General features: G+C 39.2%; 1 long non-coding RNA gene across 1 annotated transcript in view; it reads left to right on the forward strand.

Annotated features, from left to right (window-relative positions):
* Positions 1–283: 283 nt before the first annotated feature.
* LOC143805623 (uncharacterized) overlaps positions 284–14,560 on the forward strand; it is a 143,490-nt gene continuing 129,213 nt past the window's right edge. Inside the window, exons 1-2 of the long non-coding RNA XR_013221290.1 lie at positions 284–462; positions 545–594. This is a non-coding gene — a long non-coding RNA (uncharacterized LOC143805623). The remainder of the gene's footprint in view (positions 463–544; positions 595–14,560) is intronic.

Consider the following 14,560-nt stretch of genomic DNA (forward strand, 5'->3'; position numbering starts at 1 on the left):
ATGTGTATGCACGATCTCCGCAACGTACTTTCCTCCCAAAGCATATGGCCTCGAACTCTGTACCCTTTTACAGGAGAGCAAAATCAGAAAACAAGGCCCGTGGTGCTTCGTTGCTGTACCCTTGATAACATGTGAAGTGTTTACATCCTGCCACAGGTATGATGACTGTAAATGCTAACAACAGCTTTATTAGTTGCATTTATCAGGAGCACTTGTGGAGACTTTGGACCCGCTGCCTATATTACCTTAGCAACTGAAGAGCCCATTATGGTAACACATGGTAATGTTTGCTCAGAACTGTCACTGTGTTCAATGATACTATTAAGCCATGACGGCATTCTCATGTAAAATCAAATGGGAATTGGAGAGAGAACATCATTTGTGAAACCAACAATAGAATTATCATTCACCCGTTTTCTCAAAGCTGTGTCCTTATCATGTACTCCTGAGGGGGTTTTAATGGTAGGTTATATCTCCTTCCAAATATATGAGGTTAGTAAAACTTGTTTGCAGACATAATAATACAAATGGATTGTCTTCAAAGGACCCCCAAAAGAAGACATCAAAACTACTGCAAACAAATGGTGGAACAAGGTAAGTATTGTTCCTTGTTCATGCTTTTTTTTTGTGTAATATAAAAATATAAAAAGTAACAATCATAATAATCTATAAATCAAGTGAGTTTCACGCAACACACGTTTTCTACATTAATTATATATTGTGTTGCTGAAAGTATTATTATTATGTTATTGTTATTATTATCATTATTATGTTATTGTTATTCAGTTTTACATAAATCTAAAGTACATTTAAATGAAATAAACATTAGAATATAGTGTATGACTTAATAAAATGGTATTTTCCTTTGTAAGTCCCTCCTTCTGTTAGCTATTTGTAAATTTTTAGAAACCTCCCTAGTCCTAAAAAAAAATCACTCTACAGTGTAGCTTCTCAATATTTCCTATATGTACCTGAGGTGGTACATAAAGGGGCAGATTAAGGCTAATCAGGTCTCTTTGTAGGTCAGATGTGAAACGTGACGGGAGTCATATATCTCACATATAGATGCTTGTACGTATTTTGGAAATAATGAAAGGTAGAATTGTTTTTCCTCATGGATTCATCTACTATTAAAAATATAAAGGATATTGGCCCCCTCCCAGACTAATAACACCAGCCCTGAGCCACCCCAGAAATGGCATATCCATTAGATTTAGGTTTTTGGGTTGATGTCGGATGTGTAATGTCCACTGACATCAAGCCCAGGGCTTAGTAATGGAGAATTGTCTATCAGACACCCCCATTACTAACCTTGTAGTCAAAAGCAATAAACACACACTCAAGTCCTTTAATTGTAAAAAGCATTCCCTGACAATAACCCTCTTTCACCCATGTATTACCTTTAAAAAATAAAATAATCCAAAGGGGTCCACATTAAATCCATCCCATGTCCCACGACGATTCCCAACTCTGCTACATTCGGATGCATTGCTGAGCGGGGACATCAGTAATGTGACCACTCAGCATGGCAGCCGGAACACGCTGAGAGTAGCATGTGAATCCAGCTGCAGTGACGAGCGTTGACGTCAGTAAGCTTATTGCAGTTCAAAGCCAATGAACTGCGAAAACCTTACTGATGTCACGGCTCGCAGCGTGAGAAATTTCTAATATCAATGGCTAACAAAAGCAATGCCCTACTATTAAATAAAATAAATAAAATACTTTATTACTTAATCTAATTTCCAGACTGTGTAGTGACCCCCTGGATGAATACCACACACATTTTCATAAAAAAATTATTGTGTTGGGTACACTTTGGGGCACATCTGTTCCTGCCACACAATAGTGTCAGTCATCTATGATTATTTTTATTGTGAAAATAAAATTGTATATAGATTAGAGTTCACTAGGGTATTCAAGGGACAGCCGTTGAGGAGCTGGATCGCTGCTATCTTCTGTCTAGGGTGCCAAACTCCACTGATAGGAAGAGTCTCAGTAAATGGGTATCCAATAGGGTGAGTGAGCTTTTTTTTTCAGGATGATCCACATTATCTATATATGTTTTTAGTGTTATTCTGTAATAAGAAGCTGAGATATCTCTGCACTACTCTTGCAGGATGTGCCATTAATGAGGAGAGACTATTTACTGGCCAGCCAAAATCAAGCAGAACCAAATTGTGCTGGAAGATTTGCAGGGGGAGTGACCTCGTGTGCTGGACTGAATCAGATGACCCCCAGGGAGGACATATAAATGACCTGTGCACCAAACCATGAGGAGATTTGGCACCAAGGAAGAGAGCAGAGCACACGTTCTCCAGAGATCCCGCTGAGACCAGCATGAAAGGCCTGCGCCACACACCTTGCAGGGTCCGGATTCTCCACAGAAGACCTCCAAGTATCGCCTACACTGATCAGAGCCAGGATCTGCACCCAGCTATGGTCAAGCCTCCAAGGCCTGACGTCACCTGTCAAGAGCCGAGGCCTAGTCCTCTCCGCCCAGAGCATAAGAGACTTCCGTCAACGGTCAAGCTGAGAAGATCTATGATGTGACTTCAACAGGTGAGGCCCATGTTATGATCTGGTGACCTTGGAGCCGCATGGGACTTTCTCAGGAGTAGGTGGAACCTGTACTGACCGCAAACCCTAAACTGACACCGCAACTAGAAGTAGCCGTGGGGTGTACCTAACACATCCTAGACACCTCGACACAGCCGGAGGACTAAATACCCCTATAGATGGAAATGGGAATTCTATCTTGCCTCAGAGCAGAACCCCAAAGGATAGGCAGCCCCCCACAAATATTGACTGTGAGTATTAGAGGAAAAGACACAAGCAGGCAGAAATCAGGATTTAGCAAAAGAGGCCACGCTAGCTAAATAGGAAAGGATAGGACAGAATGCTAAGCGGTCAGTATTAAAACCCCAAAAATATCCACAGCAGATAATACAAAAATTCCACATCTAACTAAAGACATGGAATGTATATCTGCTTCTCCTGAGAATCCAACTTGACTGAAAATATCCAAACACAGTCTAAGCTGGACAAGAAAAAAACATGAATAGCACTGAATTGTAAAGCACACAGCATGTGTGCTGTAGAAACAAAAACCAGACACTTATCTTTGCTGAATTGGCAGCAGGGCAGGAGGAACCAGACAGAGATGCAAAACCTCCAAGAACAATGGACAACTGGCAAGTGCTAATGAATCCTGCACATCTAAATATCCCAGTCAGAGCTGCAATCAGCAGGGACACCTGCCCAGGATTGCAACCCAGGGACAACTGCATTACTATCAACAACCACCGGAGGGAACCCAAGAGCAGAATTCACAACAGGCCCACTGGTGATTGCAGAGAAACAGAACGAGTGAACAGGGCTGTCACTTACAGTTTTCATCCACGGTACCGCTGTTGGCTGAGATCGGGGGTCTCAGGTTGGGAGGAGGTCAGTTTGTGCTTGGGAAGCTCAACAGGCTTTGATAGACTACCTCAGGAAGAGACTTGCTGCCTAGTGGGAAAACCCAGTGACCATGGGCCAGAGCTTTACGGAGAACTTACGTGACGACTCCCATGACTGGGCGCACCACCTTTTGTGAAAAAGACTTTCTTTGTTATTCTAAACTTATTGCTATTCTTTCTACTGAAAATTAAAGAATTATATCAGTCCGTGACTGTTTCCTGCTTCGTGATCTCTGTTCATTGCATCCAAACACCTGTATTACAATTCGTTTGTGTGTCTGATTACGTGCTTAGTCCATTTTTTAATTATTGATTGATAAAGTATTTATTTTAATAATAAGGGTTTGCACATTGTAGTCATTACATATGAGACCTCTCTGCTCCTTACCAATAGTTCCAATTTGTCTTTTTTTAATCAACCATATGATTTTATTAATATGAGCCCTTTTAATCAGTGCAACATGTATGGTGACAATGATTGCGTCAATCTGGAGGTTGCATGGAGCCATAATATGGTTGATTCCTAAACAGCAACATAACCATTTTGACAGTGATGTAACCTGAATCTTGTGGGCCCCAATGCAAAGCTTCACTGGGGGCCCTAATTATTGCAAGTATTTAATAGTTATTGTCTTTTCAAATGAACCAAAGGACGTTTTGGGGTCCCTAGGCTCCAGGGCCTGGGTGTGATTGCCACCCCTGCACCTATTATAGCTACTTCCCTGCCTTTTAAGTTTTAGCCTAGCATTGTGGAGTGCATCACTCAGGACAACATACTGTTTCCATTTCTATTGAGAATGCCTTCATTTCCTGGCTAGGTTAAAATTATAGGTGCCAAAAAAGTAATATAATAGGTTAAGAGACTAACTATAAGCTTCATAAATGACACTGAGCAAAAGGCAAATATGGAATGAACTAAAGAAAATTCTGCTTGAATATGAATGTTCTATATGAGAAATGTGTTATGGGAATAAGGAGCAGTTTACCAGCTTCATAAACTAGTGACAGTATAAAAATAGCATAAATCAAATGAACTTATTAATGGCATCCATCTAATTGAAGTGTTATCTAGAAAACCAGATGTAATGCGCAGAGGCTGATCTGACGATCCACTCCCAGCTAAGTGCTCATCATTAACATGTTCCCAGAGTGTTTGGCAAGTTAATATGTTTGAATTAAATAATGTTTAAAAACAATCTGAACATCGTGTCAAGGATGTTCGTGGTGGAAATTATTCCCATCAAGCTACAGAGTTTTTTTTTTGCAAGATCAATATTATATCTTCTCAACTCTTGCATCATTGTTTCAGAGGCAACATTCAGAACAGCCATGGGAATATTTAAAGCACCCCCCCATATTAAATGTGACACTGACTATACATTTCTAAAATATAGTCACTACCCAATTTCCTCTGTTTTGTTGACTACCGCCCCATTTTCTGAGATCATTACTCTGAACTCCTCTGCAAGATGGTCGCAGCAGAGGCATGAGGAGTACTGTGGAAGTCTAAACCAACCCTCACTTGACTGTTCTCTTCCAGAGGATGGACAAAGAACTATCGTCATTGAACAGAATGGTAGGGAAGTCTAAACTATATATGTTTATATATGCACAGAGGATATTAAAAATCTACACACCCCTGTTAAATGCCAGGTTTGTGTCAGGTAAAAAAAATACCAAGAAGAATCAGAAATGATATTACTTAGAACTGGACATCACTCAAAAATTCTTGAAAGGACAAGAAGAAAATTGGTCTGGGAGGCTGTGTGGAGGCCTACAGCAACATTAAAGGTGCTGCAGGAATTTCTGACAAGTACTAGTTGTCTACTGGATGTGACAACAATCTCCCATTTTCTACATGTGTCTGGCCTATGTGGTAAGATGGCAAAAAGGGCTTTTTGTTTTACAAAGAAAAGCATCCAAGCTTGGCTATGTTTTGCCATAGCCTTTCTCAAGACCAGAAGAAAACTGTATTAGTCAGACCTTCAGTGATCATCTTCCTGAGTTGTCACTGTTAGTAGGGATGCCCAAATCCGTCATACTCACCATCATGCTACATATAATTGCTTCTAACAAAATTGATTTAAAGAGGTTGTCCAGTACTGAAAAGACCCTTCTTAACATCTAAAGTATTCCACATGAAATAAAAAACATATACTTACCTCCCTCATGCGATGATGAAATAGTGAAAGTTGCAACTGATCAGTGGCCATAAAGATATGTGACTGCAGGTTGACACAGAGGCGACATCGGAAGATTTGCATCGGTCTAGGAGGGAAGTATATATTTTTTAGATTTTTTGTGGTGCTCTTTAGCTGTTAGGAAGGAGATATCCAGTAATGGACAACCCCTTTAAGTAACTAAATGAGGTTATCAGTTTAGAAATGAAGGCAGATTTTTTCCCGTGAACAGCACCGCTCATGTCCGTGCACTTGTGTAGAATTACTGATTAGCTCTGTTTACTCAAAGTAGGCTGAGATGCAATTTCATAAACCGCCCATAGACAAGAGTGGGGCTGTTTCTAGAAAAATTGGCTACCTATTTTTCATAATCTCACATAACCTCTTTTGTTACTGATGTAGCTAAAGTGTATCTGCCTACGTAATTAATGCAGCCCTCCTAAGATTTGTAGGTGCATGGATAGGATCCTATCCCCTTAAATCCACTAATTAAGGAATCCGACACGTTTCTCCCAGTGACGATAGTCATGTGTACTCTTTTGCTGCCTCATTGCTTATTATTCATGTTTTGATTCCTTTTTTGTACATGTTTATGTCTGATGAAGGTCACTAAGACTGAAACATCACACTTCTATACAGTGTTCATGGGTTAACCCCTTTACCCCCAAGGGTGGTTTGCATGTTAATGACCGGGCCAAGTTTTACTGTCCTTTATGAGGTTATAACTCTGGAACTCTACAACGGATCCCAATGATTTTTACATGTTTTTCTCGTGACATATTGTACTTCATGATAGTGGTAAAATTCCTTTGATATGACTTGCGTTTTTTGTGAAAAAAATGGAAATTTGGCGAAAATTTCGCAATTTTCCAACTTTGAATTTTCATGCCCTTAAATCACACAGATATGTCACACAAAATACTTAATAAGTAACATATCCCACATTTCTTTACATCAGTACAATTTTGGAACTTTTTTTTGTTAGGGAGTTATAAGGGTTAAAAGTTGACCAGCGATTTCTCATTTTTACAACATCATTTTTTTTTTTAGGGACTACATCACATTTGAAGAAACTTTGAGGGGTCTATATGATAGAAAATACCCAAGTGTGACACCATTCTAAAAACTGCACCCCTCAAGGTGCTCAAAACCACATTCAAGAAGTTTATTAACCCTTCAGGTGCTTCACGGGAATTTTTGGAATGTTTAAAAAAAAATGAACATTTAACTTTTTTTCACAAAAAATTTACTTCAGATCCAATTTGTTTTATTTTACCAAGGGTAACAGGAGAAATTGGACAACAAAAGTTGTTGTGCAATTTATCCTGAATATGCTGATACCCCATATGTGGGTGTAAACCACTGTTTGGGGGCATGGCAGAGCTCTCGGAAGGGAAGGAGCGTCGTTTGACTTTTCAATGCAAAATTGGCTGGAATTGAGATCGGATGACATGTCGTGTTTGGAGAGCCCCTGACGTGCCTAAACACTGGAAACCCCCCACAACTGACACCATTTTGGAAAGTAGACCCCCTAAGGAACTTATCTAGATGTGTGGTGAGCACTTTGAACCCCAAGTGTTTCACAGAAGTTTATAATGTAGAGCCGTAAGAATTAAAAATCATATTTTTTTCACAAAAATTATCTTTGCGGCCCCAATTTTATATTTTCCCAAGGGTAACAGAAGAAATTGGACACCAAAAGTTGTTGTGCAATTTGTTCTGAGTATGCTGATACCCCATATGTGGGATTAAACCACTGTTTGGGCGCATGGCAGAGCTTGGAAAGGAAGGAGCACCATTTGGCTTTTTCAATGCAGAATTGGCTGGAATTGAGATGAGACGCCATGTCACGTTTGGAGAGCCCCTGATGTGCCAAAACAGTGGAAACCCCCCACAATTGACCCCATTTTGGAAACTAGACCACACTAGGAACTTATCTAGATGTGTGGTGAGCACTTTGAACCCCCAATTGTTTCACTAAAGTTTATAATGTAGAGCCGTGAAAATAAAAAATCATTTTTTTTCCACAAAAAAGATTTTTAGCCCGCACTTTTTCCCAAGGGAATCCAGAGAAATTGGACCCCAAAAGTTGTTGTGCAATTTGTTCTGAGTACGCTGATACCTTATATGTGGCTGGGAACCACTGTCTGGGCGCATGCAGAGCTCGGAAGGGAAGGAGCGCCGTTTTGGAATGCAGACTTTAGGTCTGTGGGCGTCACGTTGCATTTGCAGAGCCCCTGATGTACCTAAACAGTAGAAACCCCCACAAGTGACCCCATATTGGAAACTAGACACCCCAAGAATCTTATCTAGAGGTGTTGTGAGAACTTTGAACCCCCAAGTGTTTCGCTAAAGTTTATAACGCAGAGCCGTGAAAATAAAAAATAATATTTTTTTCCACAAAAATGATTTTTTAGCTCCAATTTTGTATTTTCACAAGGGTAACAGGAGAAATTGGACCCCAAAAGTTGTTGTCCAATTTGTCCTGAGTACGTTAATACACCATATGTTGGAGAAAAATACTGTTTGGGCACACGTCGGGGCTCGGAAGGGAAGTAGTGACGTTTTGGAATGCAGACTTTGATGGAATGGTCTGTGGGCGTCATGTTGCGTTTGCAGAGCCACTGATGTGCTTAAACAGTAGAAACCCCCCACAAGAGATGTCATTTTGGAAACTAGACCCCCCAAGGAACTTATCTAGATGTGTTGTGAGAAATTTAAACCCCCAAGTGTTTCACTAAAGTTTATAAAGCAGAGCCGTAAAAATCAAAAATAATTTTTTTCCCACAAAAAATGATTTTTTAGCCCCCAATTTTGTATTTTCACAAGAGTAACAGGAGAAATTGGACCCCAAAAGTTGTCCAATTTGTCCTGAGTACGCTGATATCCCATATGTGGGGGTAAACCACAGTATGGGCTTGGAAGGGGAGGAGCACCGTTTGACTTCTTCAACACAGAATTGGCTGGAATTTAGAGTGGATGCCATGCCGCGTTTGGAGAGCCTCTGATTTGCCTAAACAGTGGAAACCCCCCAATTCTAACTCCATCCCTAACCCCAACACACCCCTAACCCTAATCCCAACCGTAAACGTAATCCTAACCCTAACCCTAATCCAAACTTTAACCCCAACTTTAGCCTCAACCCTAACCCTAACTGTAGCCCCAACCCTAGCTTTAGCCCCAACCCTAAACCTAACTTTAGCCCTAACCCTAACTCTAATGGGAAAATGGAAATAAATACATTTTTTTATTTTATTATTTTTCCCTAACAAAGGGGGTGATAAAGGGGAGTTTGATTTACTATTTATAGCGGGTTTTTATATTTGGCAGGTGTCACATGCCAAAAGACGCTTTTTATTGCAAAAAAATAGTTTTTGCATTACCACATTTTGAGAGCTATAATTTTTCCATATTTTGGCCTGCAGAGTCATGTGAGATCTTGTTTTTTGCTGGACGAGTTGTCGTTTTTATTGGCACCATTTTCTGGCACATGACATTTTTTGATCGCTGTAATAATTATAGGGGATAACTCAGGAGACTCTTTGCGTGGAACAAGACAACTACAGGACACAGTCTTATAAGTGGTAAAGTCTATATTATCACACAGTGATTCAAACAGGTGCAGAGAGAAACTCAAGTCCACAACACTTGGTGTAAATATTAAACGCAGCTTAGCAGTCTATAGGGAACTTCAGAGGAAAATGCAATCACACAGAAAGTCTATGAAGCACAGTTATTCTTGAGGATACTTGACATGAATAAGTCCTTGTTTGAGTCCAAACACAGATAGATATGCTTATAAGGCAGTTCAAGCAATGTCTTATCTCAACCAGGAAGGCCTTGGTGATAATCTCAGGTTTAAGCAGAGCAGCAACAGCTTACATGTCCAGCAAATGCAGATGGAAGTAAACACGAGCAGCAGATGAAGGAGGATTACTGGAAAATGGTGTATGCAGCAGGAACTCAGAGCAAAGTAGCAGGATCACCACACAGGTTCACAGGAGCAGGTATATAGCCAGGGAGTCACCAGAGTCAGGAGCTGGATGCAAGGCAGAATACTCTAGCACAGACTGAAGGCTGGGGTGGAGTTTTATAGCAGGAAGACACAGTGCACATGAGACCAAAGATGCCATCTTGGAAAAGGGCAGTAATGCACAAAAAAAAGTAAAATTTAATCACCTGAAGAAAAAGGCCCTATTGTTAAATTGTGTAAAGACTGCACTCAAATCCAAAATAAGTCTAAAATTGCCATATAAAATGCAATAAAGACTGAAAAGACACAATTCCAATAATTCAATATTATAATGTTTATTAATTATACTATATATTAATTCATAATTTTAACAGTAATAACCTCCAAATGTGAGATGGAGCGGTTATATACACATAACATCAATTTAAAACTCCTATGTAAGCCAACTCACGATATATATATATATATATTAACCACCACTGCCTTTAATAGAGAAACATATGTCTCCTCAAAGATGGCAGCCTAACATAAATATGCCCATATGCTAATAGCTATTGCACACAAAGGGTGCCTCTGTAACAAGCTTGCATTTGTATTACTGCCATCCAGCATGTATATCAAACAATGCTTATTACTTCCTTATATATGTTACAATGCACACTGCATTTGAAGGAAAGCGGGCAAAAAAAGAGTAGTCACTTACATAGGGTATGATGTCCGTGTCACCGTTCCTGTACCCCGACGCGCGTTTCGTAACACTTCCTCAGGGGGCGTGTCGGGGTAGAGGGACGCCGGACATTTAAATCATACCCCCACCAATCAAATAATCCATAATAAATGAGCCGAACAGCTGCATGATTCCGGAATACCGCCGGCGCTGATGCCGTTCACCGCGCACAGGAAATGACTTCACTGGTTCCGGACTATGAACCGCAAACAGGCAGGCGCTCAATGATGAGCGCTCAGCATGTCGGCAGGTTCTGTATGCCGGAAACAAAGAAGTCTGTGCGAGGAGAAACAGACGCAGCAGCGCACATTCCAGGATCAAAAACATAAGCACGGCATTATAGAAAAGGTGGCAATTATAATTAAATAACATGTATTACCCTATAGCAATTAATAATTTTAACATATTATAAATAAACACATCATAATACAACATCTATGACTATTCATCACTATATAATAAAAAAACCCCATTAAAAATACCTAGTTGAAGACACAATAATTTACAATACAATAAATAAATAAACATAAATAAGTAAAGTGCATCAAGTGTAAATAAATATAATTCCACATTCATATACTACAAGAAAAATCCATTATAATTCATATATTTACAAATTAATTCTTTGTACACCATCAGTTCTAATCGGCAATACAAAAAATTGTACTGCCAATCAATTAGTGCTAATATATTTATAACATGAACAAGTGATAAATATAAATTGTTACTATCCAATCTAAAATTAAATTCCCAAAACAGAACTTATATCCATAAAAGTGAAAAAAATACCTATAAATTCAATGTAATCTATAAATAATTATACAATGTGCCCTAAAAAGTGCAATATTATTATTATTTTTATTATTTTTGTATCTTCAATTATTCTTCTCATAATGATGCCATATTTTCTGTGTAGATCCCAGATGGAAAAGGATAATAATATATAGTCCACAAGTATATCACATCAGTAGAAATCTATAATATGAAAACAATAACAGTTAAAATCAATTAAAATCCAATAAAAAACATCCCAATACCCCTAAAAAACAATACACTAACCACGACGTCTCTCTAAGGACTATTCTAAGAATGCTGAAAAACCAAAATTCTCATTAAGTCCTATGGGGGCTATACTCCCAAGTCTGTAGATCCACTTACTTTCAAGCTTTGCTAAACTTTTGGCCATGTTGCCCCCTCTAGACCCCAATTTGACTACATCAATGCCTTTAACTTTCAATAAACTGGAGTCACTACAATGATACTTATGAAAATGTCTGGGTATAGTTTTTAATAGGGACGGGTCCTCCACATTTTTACTCTTATCAATGTCCCTAACGTGTTCCCTAGTGCGAATACGCAATTCTCTGGTGGTCAATCCAATATAAATTTTGCCACAAGGGCACTGAGCGCAGTAAACCACACCTTTTGTGGCACAGGAAATAAGATGCCTAATTGTATATGTCCTGTCGCCTCTTGCATCCACAAAGGTCTTACTTTTGACCATGTTATCACACGCTTTACAGTGCCCACATGGATAAAAACCTATGGTGTCCAACCAAGTTTCTTTTTTCATAGGTTCATAATGGCTATGGACTAACATATCTTTTAAATTTTTAGATCTCCTAGCCGTAATAAGGGGTGAGGGAGGCAGACATTTTTTGAGAATGGGATCTGTTAATAAAATTTGCCAATGTCTACGGACTATTTGGCAAAACTCAGGCCATTTGTTGTTATAAGTTGCAATAAGACGTGGACACAAAGATACTTCATCACTATTTTCATTGTTATAGTTATTTTTATACAGCAATTCGTTTCTTGATTTATGTTTTGCGTTGTGGTAACCCTTTTTGATGCTAGCATGGCTATATCCCCTGTTTTTGAATCGCATATTTAATTCTTTTGCTTGTCTCTCAAAAGAATGCTCATCCGAGCATATGCGTTTAACTCTCAGAAATTGTCCCATTGGTATTCCTCTAATTACCGACGATGGATGGGAAGATGTGGCATGCAACAAGGTGTTTGTCGCAGTCGCCTTTCTAAACACTTCAGTGGATATATTGCCATTTACCGACGCGTTAATCTGCAAATCCAAAAAATCCAAGTTGCGGCCAGTTTTAAAAGTTAATCTGATATTGAGATCGTTGTTATTCAAGACCGCCATGAGTGCTTCCAATTGACATATAGGCCCCTCCCACACAAACCACACATCGTCAATGTAACGCATCCAATGATGCACATTGTCGATGCCGTGGATGGGATTGCTGATGAAAATATCTCTTTCCCAAGCCCCCAAAAATAAATTAGCATAGGACGGGGCACAGGAAGCACCCATGGCGGTCCCCTGTTTCTGCAAATAAACCCGCTTGTTAAAAATAAAACAATTATGGGTAAGAATAAATTTCAACAGGACCAACAACAGATCAACAAGATCAGATTCCAGATTACTCGTTCTCAAAAACCACTCTGTGGCCGCCAGGCCATCACTATGTCTAATTGAAGTATACAGGGACTCCACATCTGCCGTGACCATTACCATTTCTTCGGTCAGACATAAATTGTCTAGTCTTTGCAAGGCAGATGTGGTGTCCCTGATATACGAAGGCAGGCTGGTCACCAGTGGCTTGAGAAAATATTCTAGGGTATTGCATATAATTTCACATAGACCCTCATTGCCGGCTACAATAGGTCGTCCCGGGGGATTTTCCAAATTCTTATGAACTTTAGGGATCAAATAGAACGTGGGAAGTTTCGGTACCAACTTTTGAACAGATTCCAACAATTGTTTTGGAATAATACCTTTAACATAGGCATCATCAAGAATTTGGATTAACTCTGACTGATAAGCTGAAAGGGGGTTTGATGGTAATCTACGGTAACAGGATATGTCGTTGAGTAATTTATCAGCTTGTTCCTCATAAAGTACCGTAGGCCATATAACTAGATTTCCCCCTTTGTCAGCGGCCTTAAAGACCACATCAGACCATGTTTGCATTTCCTTTAAAGCCTTTTGTTGTTCTCTTGTAAGATTAGAATTTTTATTCTTCTGCTCAGCTAATTTTTCAATATCTGCCGATACCACTTTAGTAAAAAAGTCCACCGCTGGACATAGGTTTAGTGACGGAAATTTTTTAGGTTTGCCACACAATTTCAAGGGAAAGCCTTTTCGTTCTGCCACACTCTCATTCTCACTTACCAGTGATTCTAAAGCCTCTAAGGCTTCTTGTTCTTCCATAGTTTCACATGAGGTTTCAGACGCATTTTTATAGTGTAGTTTTTTCAAAATAATTTTTCGTGCAAGTAAATGGATATCTTTGACCGCTAAAAACGGATCTATAGAATTCGAAGGAGAGAAAGTTAGACCCTTTTCTAAGACCTCCAATTGTGTAGAAGTAAGGACATGAGAGGATAGGTTGATTACCTTACTTCTATCTTGTTCAAAATTACGTTCTTTCCTAAGATGTTTAGACTGCTGGTAGGTCTTTTTCTTATTCCCATACCGTGTTACCGGACCTGAGGCGGAAGACCCTTCCATGTCACTATGTGATCCTCGACTTTCCACCGAAGATGTTAGAGAGTGTATGGATTCACTCCTGGTGGACACATTTTTCCCTGTTTTACTTGGGTTTTGCCATCTATATACTTTGTTCATTTCATAATCAGAGACATCACGGGTAAATTTCCTTTTCTTCCCATCACTAATATTGGCCTCACATTTCTCTAAATCCTTTTCAATGTCCCTCAGATAAAGATCCAAAGTTTCTACTTGCATTTCTTTTTGAATATTAGACATTATGGTGTTAATTTCCTCATCAAGTTTTTTGAGACATATCTCATTGTGTTCTATGATAATTTGAATGAAAGTGAAAGCACACACGTCCGCTGCTTCAATCCATCTTTTTGTCAATAACTCATTTTCCAAATCAAAAGTGGGAAATAGTTGTATTCTTAGTCCCCTAGGGATAATCTTACGTTCACAGTAATTTTGAAGTGACACTTTTGTCCACCACAACTTGATTTTTCGTAACAGCATATTTTTATACTGTTTAATCCAGTCCTTATGGGCAATCGTGGTGTCATTCCAAACACCAGAGGAATTTACTTTAAAAATATTAGATGCTTTTGTTAGCCAGGCTGTTTCTCTGGCCTTCATATCCATAATTTGGAATAATTACCGGACCATCTGTCATAAACAGAAAATGTACAATTTAATCACCTGAAGAAA

This window comes from Ranitomeya variabilis, chromosome 2 (assembly GCF_051348905.1).
Source record: "Ranitomeya variabilis isolate aRanVar5 chromosome 2, aRanVar5.hap1, whole genome shotgun sequence".
Lineage (NCBI taxonomy): Eukaryota > Metazoa > Chordata > Amphibia > Anura > Dendrobatidae > Ranitomeya > Ranitomeya variabilis.